The following is an 8,253-nucleotide window of genomic DNA, read 5'->3' as shown; positions in this document are numbered from 1 at the left end:
GATATCTAATTTTGACTACATCCCACAGATATTGTTTACAAAGTTCTCTGAACTTTTGATACAAGCACTGACAAATAATAATAATAATAATACAAGCACTGACTATAATGTTTGACGCTATCTGTACTTTTCTTTCTCTAAAACAATGGGAAAGATTGTCTTTAAAAGACTTTCTGGTTATGGCGAATCACAAAATTTGTATTTACCAGTAAAATGGGGATTCCGCGGAAAAAAATTTACAGGGTTTCAATAAGTAAGAGCACCAACAATATCGTGCTTACAGAAACAGACATAGTTGAAGAGATATTTGTCTACAAGAGTCTCAAAAACAAATTAACTAAAAAATAACGACAAATTGGCAATTTCAATTCATAAAAACACAAAGGTTGGAAATCATCCCTTTTTGAGCAACACCAAACAGTCTCAGCTTCTTAAAATAATTACATTGACTCTTATATATTATTTAAAGTGTTTTTAATTAGTATGAAATTAATTTTTTATATTTTAAGATTTTTATTTTTATTTAAATTAAATAAATTAATTTGAAACATGATGCTGTTACGTGGTATTACTCAAGTTTAAAATATGAATGTACATTTTAGAATTTATGCCGAAATATGTCACAATTGATAGGCAAACCAGCTCCAAGCTTTGCGGGCACTGCAGTTGTAGACGGTGCTTTCAAACAGATAAACAACGAACAATTTTTGAAGAATTTTCTCGTTCTATTTTTCTATCCAAGAGACTTGTAACTATTTATTAACCACAGCTAGCACATATGTCTGTCCCACAGAAATAATCGCATTTAACGACAGAAGAGAAGAGTTTATAAACAATAATTGTCAGCTTATTGCCTGTTCAACTGACACTGAGCACGTTCATTTAGAATGGTCTGAGTTGCATTTTAACTGTCCTATTTATTAAAAATTCAGAAAATTGGGTCACCACATTATACTAAATTATTTTAAAATTAAAAAATAATTTATTAATAATTAAAATAATAATATTAAAGGACAAAACGTGAGAAAAAACTTGGAGGGCTTGGTCGTATGAATATCCCATTATTGGCCGACCGGAGTCAGTCCATCTCTAAGGCGTATGGAGTACTGTCAGAAAGCGGAGACGCCTACAGGTTGTGTGAACTGAGGACAAATTCAGAGGACTGTTTATAATTGACGGAAAGGGCATTGTGAGGCAGATCACGATTAATGACATGCCAACAGGCAGATCAGTGGATGAGACACTAAGACTGTTACTGGCCATACAATTAGTGATAAGCACGGAGAAGGTTGGGTGAGTACTAATGTGAAGGATGTCCCGTCAATTGGACACCTGGTAGACCCACAATCATACCCACCCCTGATGGCAGTAGGGACTATTTTAAGGATAACTAACATTTAATCTGTTTCTAATACTTTTATTAACATGGGAACATTCCTTTTGAGCTGTATTAAGTGCTAGAACAATACAAATCATAATTAAATTACTAATAAAATATCACATTTCTCGTACTAAATGGGATTAATCACAAACTAAGTGGGATTAGTAGAAATCTTATTTAATCTCATTTAGTTTGCTATTTAAAAATTGAATATCGTAGTGTTAAATTGATGCAACAAATATCACTATTGTTTATCGCATTGTCAAAATTGAATGTAGAATTGTTAAAATTGATATAGAAAATGTCAAAATTGAATATTGTATAATCAAAATAATCATAAAAATTGTCCAAGACAAACATGTTGGAAAGTGCCTGCAATGCTGGCACAGCTGCGGATAAAGCAGAGGACATCAAGAAGAAATATGATAAGCTCACCGATCGTTACGTTTTCCGACCGGTTGCTGTAGAAACCCTGGGATCTATTGGGAAGAAGTCGTTGTGCTTCCTCAAGTGTATTGGACGTCTCAAGACCTGGAGAACACACAATCCTCTGGAGACGAGATGGCTCATCCAGAAAGTGTTTCAAGCAATAGTGAGGAGAAACAGGATCGCCATCAGTTCTTCTTATAGAAGAACTTAGTAACATTTTATTGTCGAAATTGAACTGAAAATGGTATAGTATTTCTTATAAAATTCTGAAATACAATGATAGTACGCTATAATTTTTTCTCGATTGTGTCGGCTTCCCGTCCCTTTTAACATTTGACCGAAATCTTTTTTCGTAATACTAAATTATGATAATTATTTAGACTATGGATTTCAATTTATAATTAAAAACGGTGTAAAACATCCATATCTACCATGAATTTTTTTCCTGAATCTTGTATTATTTTATCAAATTTCGAATCATTCCGAGACTATCTGAACACTAAATGATTTTTTAAAGACAAAAAAGATATTGTTTGGCAAATAAATGATTAATTCAAGTCTAGCATTAATTTTCTATTATTAAAAATTTTTTACACGATTTTATATCGAATCGGAAAAGCAAAAAACGCATACGATTGCGAGAATTTTTTCATTTATTCATTACGTTAAACACAAAAGGTCGGATATTTTAAATTTAATTAATATTGTCAAAATAAAACGAATAAAATTACAAAAAAGGTCATACAGCTCAACGGATAGAATCGCTAGGCAGTTCTAATGAAAGATACTGAAACAGCCATTGGGTCTCACGAAAGTCCTTTGAGCACACAGAGATCAACAATACCGTCTAACAAAAAAGAGAGTGGATGGTCAAAGATCCAGGATGTTTTCACAAATATCGGCTAGACGATTATTATTATTTAGACGATTATTATTATTATTATTACGATAAAATCTTCACCGAGTTTATAGTTAATATAAATTAATTTTTTTTTTGAAACAAGAAAATTAGAGAAGAAAAGTTAACTAAACTAGATGAGTCGCCGAGCGGATGGACAGGCAATTTCCACGTAATATCGCGAACGATATCCGCTGAAAAAGCCAGCTCGTTTCACGACTGTCGTGACTCCTCCTCGAGATGATTGAACCAATCTCTGAGAGGAGTTTGAGGGCTTTGGGTCCAATTATCCCACTGGTCTCGAAAGCCAGGGGAATGAAGCAGCAGGTATCGGTCAAAGAGGCATATTTAGCAGTTTTCCTAGATTCGGCAAGGCCAGATGCAGATCCAGGACGAGAAGCGGAGTCGACCAACGATGAAGGAGAAAATGAGTCTACGCAGGTAACATCCCACACGAGTGCCATTCCCTTCCTGAACGGGAATAAGGTCGACCCGTCAGGGCGTTTTCCATCTCCACGGTCTAGTCCTATCGGTTCCAACATCGAGGGAAATCCAGCGGCGTTAAGCGCGCGCTTCACAACGTCATTCAATGAGGCGTGCCTGGGGATCCTGCCGGCACTGAGGCGACAAGAGAGAGGGTGTAAACCTCTCCTGTCAATGAGTTGTCCACATCTGCAATGGTGCGGCTGGCAAATCTCTATGCCAAGCCGTAAACAGATTCCGATGCGGACAGATTCGTCGTCCAGCAACATTCCAGCAGAGGAAATCGGCAAAGCGTCAAGCCAATCGCCCGAGTGGGGTTGACAGGCACAATTGATGCTGTTAATTGTTTTTTGAAACAAAATAAACATTTTCAATTCTTATTAATGATAGGATATTGTGCCACAATCCTACTGCATTCACCACAGACAGAACATCAGCGATGCTTGGATGTAACTCTGGTTTCCGATATAAGATAAAATTTGTCAATGAAAATGTAAAACATATACAGGGGGAAATCTACAGTTTAGAAAAATGATATTCAGGCGTGTATTTCAGAAATATTAAAATAGTCGTTAATAAACAACGCCATCCATATTACTAATTCAATACTTTTTTTCCCTAGTTTTATAAAAGGAATACGCGAAAAATTATTTAAAGTGAGTACGTAAGACAAAAAATTAAAAACCACTAAAAGTCGTGAATAGTTAACAAACAATTTTAAATAAAACAAAAAAAATTAATTATTTCTTTTTACGACAAACACTCCAAAATAAAGTTGAAAAGACAATCCCAATTCCAAGGACTGACCACACATTAATTTCATGATCAAATATGACACAGGAGAGCAGGACCGAAATGACCTGCCTGACGGAAACAATCATGGAAAAAGTCCGCGGTCCTAACTATACAATATTTCCATAAATCACACTTTTTTGATTGTTTGAAAAATAAAAAATTGTCCTATCAATCCGCTGGCTGCCAGAATGAATACATGGCTCAATATTGTCTTGTGTGAGTACAGAAACAATATCGAGTCTCTGAGTTCAAGAGTTGTTGACATTTGTAAAAATGTTAGTAAACAAGAGAAAAAGTTAACTCCAGCCTATAAAAGATAAATAGACGAAATGAGGACCATCATTTGGAAGGGGGAGACTTGTGTAGAGTCGAATATTCTCTTCTGCCAATTAGAAGTAAATGAATCAAACAATAAATATACAAAAAGTAAAATTAAACCACCAAAAGAGAAATAATTCCCGCCACCAATTTGAATACGTGTATTTAAAAAATACACAACCAACTAAAAAATTAAAAAATATACAAAAAAATAAATAACAAAAAACAACAATAAACCCCAATAATAAAAAACACAGCTTCAACATAATTTTCCCGCGTATATTTAGTTCCATTCATAACACCCCCGACAATCATAACAGGAATAATCTTGCAAGACTTGGCCAAGACCTACGCCATAACCTCAAAGGCAGGCCTGCAGGGGGAAGATGAGGTATTTGAGGGCCTCGTACTGTGCATAACTGCTGACAATATTGGAGAGAGAACAGAGCGAATATTTATACAGCTGGGCTCCTCCTTTCCCTTCGTTCACAAAAATGATTGTACAAATCGACCCGAATAAAAATGGGAATATTTTGTTAATAAAAACAAGAAATTGCACGTTTTCAAACTTTTTTGTATCAGAAATATTTTTTGGTGGTTGACCTGAGAATTCGTAGTTGTGAGTCATTATTGTCTCCTGCATGAGTCCCCAAATTAAATAAGATGTCTAATTAATTAATTAATATTTAATTAATTTACTATTAATCCAAAACTGCAGATAATAAAATGTTTTATTGAGTTTTTTTGTTGGCTTTGTGTGTCATATTGATCCACAATTTTCTCGGCGAGAATTGGCTTTTCAAATTCTGAATTTATGAATTTAAAACATTTTCCAAAAAATTTAATTTCTGAATTTTTAATATTTCATTTTATACTATTTAGATTATATTTTTTAGATAAATATGAGATTATTAGCAATGGAGATAAGAACAATAAATACTCCACCAGTTTTACACAAAGTTGTCCTAGTGACAACAAGGATTTATCCATTTAAAATTATTTTATACATAATTTAAAAAAATATTATATTTTAATTATTTTATTAATATTTAAATTTTTATTAAATGAATTTTTTTCTAAAATTTGGCCTAAAGAATCATGAAAATCTTGCAAAAAATGAAAACTACGTGTTCAAATTTCTTTCCCCAATTATCAATTATATATTAACTTTAATTTAAAATAATATATTTTTCAATGATGTATTATAAATTATTAATAAATAAATATATTTAAATTTTTGATCGAGGTGGGACCATCAATGTCTACAAATAAGATATATATAAACGAGCTAAAGAAATCACTAGATTTAACCAAGTGCCTTAAGGTAATAAACATGAACTGATGTAGTACATGCAAATAATGGTCTCAGAAAACATAGAAAGCGAAATGCGGGCTCTAATAAAGGAAGAAATGCTTATTTGTGGAGTAGAAATGATAGATTTCTCTCATTCAGGAGCACATAAAGTCATTCAATGGCAAAGGAAGACTCCCCTCGACTGTGGACAAACATACAAGGTTGGTCATGTTGATTATACTTATTAGGATCTCAAATGGAGTTATAAATTGGAGGATTTTGTTCTTTTATATTTTAATTTGACCGATTTTTGTAATATTATAAATAACAACAACGAGATCGAAATGCATATTGAACAATTTAAATATCTATTTAATTCTTCTAAAATTATTATTATTGTTATAAAGTATATATAATATAATTATAAATAATTAGAAATGATAAGAAAAAGTCAATTACTGACAGAGATCAAGTAAAATTCATTTCCTATTTGTAGCAAAAAATAGACACTTTACTTTTAAAAATGAACTTTCTATCAATTTATTTTGCAAGTGGTCAAAAAGACGCGGCAACTTTGACTCGTCAAATCACAAAATCAATAGCCGAAGCCCCAAAAAAGTGTCAATTTTATCCTCAAATTTCCAGGTTAGAAATGGAAAAATTACGAACTTGTTTTGGCGCCTATATATCCGATACGAACAATTGGGGGACCGTGGAGAACAAATGGAGTCAGAGTTGGGGGAAGGTCCTCGAGAAAATTCCAGGAGTGTCACGTGATTTGTCGTTGTGTATCATGGAGGAGTTTCCGACGGTGAGATCAGTCGTGGATTTGTGTTGGGAGTGCAGTGCGGTTGATGCGGTGGATAGATTGGCAGCTATCGAGGTTTGGGGGGTTAATATTGTAGGTTCGGAGGGTGGCAGGAGTCCTGGAAAGTAAGAGGAGGTTGGGCACGGAGTTGGCTAAAAGGATTTATTTAGTTTTTTGTGATGATTTTGCTTTTTAGTCTTAATTCTACTTATATATATAATTATTACGAATAAGTAGTAAGGGAAGATTCCACAATTTTAGTTGTCTGTCCAAAGTAGGTGTTGTGATTAGAAGGGTGATGAAGGTTCAGAAGGGACAAGTAATTTCTACACTCTCAAGCACAGCTGGGTCACTAGTTTTTAGATTGACACTTTTTTGGTTATTATAGTGTACTGGCAACATTCCATTTGTGCTTTTTTGTTTTATTCATTGTCTATTATTGAATATTTTTTGTTAGGTCTGTGTTTTATCTCAACTTACGTTCATTTCTGCATAACTCAGAATACTCTGGGTATCAGTTGGACTATTTTCCGTGCCATTTTTTTGAGTTCCAATTGCCTTGTCTATTGGTGATTCTTATCATGTGCATAGATTTAATATGATTTGTTTAGTACAAAATAAGATAACGAATTTTTAGCTTATATATCTTGCTTGTGGATAGATAGTATTGAGCTTTTTTGATGAAGCTCAAATTGTTTTTATATGAAAAACGAGTCGTCAAACAAAGTTATCTTGAGAACATGGATAGTCGAGGCTGTCCAAAATATGGGATATGTTTTATAATAAAAATGGAATGGTGATCACAGCAGAGTGTGGGAGATGAATGTGTTTAGTAACGGTACCTGAGATATGGCCATCATTTATGTTTTTCAGAATGTTTAAGGCACTCATGTCGCAGGCAAATTAATTTTAAAAATGCAATAATAAAATAAAATTAATATTGAAATAATAAAACGCACAAGGCAGGATTCGAACCTGCGCGGGATGAATCCCAATAGCTTTCTAGGCTACCGCCTTAACCACTCGGCCACTTGTGCGTCTATCTGTTTCTGATTCTTATAGTAGAACATATTTTCAACAATCGAAATAGTTTAGATTTTACCTAGCAAATGTTTTCTTCCGTTTTAATGCTTATGTGAGAACTTCATAGTCTCTATGAGACTGATAATCTTCGAAATTTGGAAACAATCGTTTCTATGTTAAATCAACAAACACATACAGTTCAATCCTCTCTTCTTAATTTAAGCAGTCTCAATCATGGTATTTAGTGATGATTTGTAAGATTGTTCAACAAGTTTACAAGTTAGCTATAACTTTACCGTCTAAAAATGTAATTTTCTTCTAATTTGTTTAGTTCGGAAAAGTTTTGTGTATGTTGATTTGCTTTTTAATACACTCGGGGAAGTGTTTGAAAACACAATGTCAACCTGTGCTGTAAAATTCCTTATTTCACTTAGCTTTAGAAATCTGTCTAGGTTTTCCTTTACATTTGTAAGCTTATTAAATAAATGATATCATTAATGCCTGAATTATGTTTCTTTATCGAGTAAAGTTAGAATGTCGTCTTTAAGAGTTTGCCTTTGACTTTTTTATGTATTAAGAGGGATGTTTAACTACTTTTATATATTCTTACAATTTATTAACAAAAATCTTTAAAGCATTTCCTAAAATTATTAATTTTTGCTTTCTGATTTCCTTCAGGTTGCACTCACTTTATTTTTTTCAATAAAATTCTTGCGAAATCAGAAGTCAATTAAAATTCCACTTTTACCATGGAAATCAGGATAAGCACTATCAGTTGTTCCCTCTTTCCCCAGTTTTATAGAAGATTTCTCAGATTGTCCATA

At 33.2% G+C, this 8,253-nt stretch overlaps 1 non-coding gene across 1 annotated transcript; it reads right to left on the bottom strand.

The window, feature by feature from the left end:
- Window positions 1–7,360: 7,360 nt before the first annotated feature.
- Trnas-aga lies at window positions 7,361–7,443 on the bottom strand. Its single transcript has one exon. It is a non-coding gene; the product is annotated as a tRNA-Ser (tRNA).
- Between the last annotated feature and the right edge of the window lie 810 nt (window positions 7,444–8,253).

Source organism: Octopus sinensis, unplaced genomic scaffold (genome assembly GCF_006345805.1).
Source record: "Octopus sinensis unplaced genomic scaffold, ASM634580v1 Contig11999, whole genome shotgun sequence".
Taxonomy (NCBI): Eukaryota; Metazoa; Mollusca; class Cephalopoda; order Octopoda; family Octopodidae; genus Octopus; species Octopus sinensis.
Note: the sequence above shows the minus strand (reverse complement) of the source record. Positions and strands in the feature narration are given on the sequence as shown.